This window comes from Zea mays, chromosome 3 (genome assembly GCF_902167145.1).
Source record: "Zea mays cultivar B73 chromosome 3, Zm-B73-REFERENCE-NAM-5.0, whole genome shotgun sequence".
Classification (NCBI taxonomy): Eukaryota; Viridiplantae; Streptophyta; class Magnoliopsida; order Poales; family Poaceae; genus Zea; species Zea mays.
In genome coordinates, this window is record NC_050098.1 from 166638265 (window position 1) to 166639064 (window position 800).

Here is an 800-nt window from a genome sequence, read left to right on the forward strand (position 1 = left end):
CATCAAGACACCCATGAGAACAAATGGGCATCTCGACCTCGACACGGGAGGTAAATCCGTAGATCAAAAGGTATACCAATCGATGATAGGATCTTTACTCTACTTATGTGCATCTCGACCAGATATTATGCTTTTTGTATGCATGTGTGCAAGGTTCCAAGCCGATCCTAAGGAAGTTCACCTTAGGGCCGTGAAGAGAATCATGAGATATTTAGTTCACACTCCTAAGTTTGGGCTTTGGTACCCCAAGGGATCCACTTTTGATTTAATAGGATATTCCGATGCCGATTGGGTAGGGTGTAAAATTGATAGGAAGAGCACATCAGGGACTTGTCAGTTTCTGGGGAGATCCCTGGTGTCATGGGCTTCAAAGAAACAAAACTCAGTAGCTCTTTCCACCGCCGAAGCCGAGTATATTGCCGCAGGTCATTGTTGTGCGTAATTACTTTGGATGAGGCAAACCCTCAGGGACTATGGCTACAAATTGAGCAAAGTCCCTCTACTATGTGGTAATGAGAGTGCAAACCGCATGGCAGATAATCTCGTTGAATACAGCCGCACTAAGCACATAGACATTCAGTATCACTTTATGAGAGATCACTAACAAAGGGGGATATCGAAATAGCTTATGTAAACACCAAGAATCAATTAGCCGATATCTTTACCAAGCCATTAGATGAGAAAACCTTTAGCAAACTTAGGAATGAGATAATTATACTTGATTCTCGGAACTTTGATTGAAACATTGCACACATAGCTCATTTATATACCTTTGATCATGTCTCTTTCATTTGGTACAT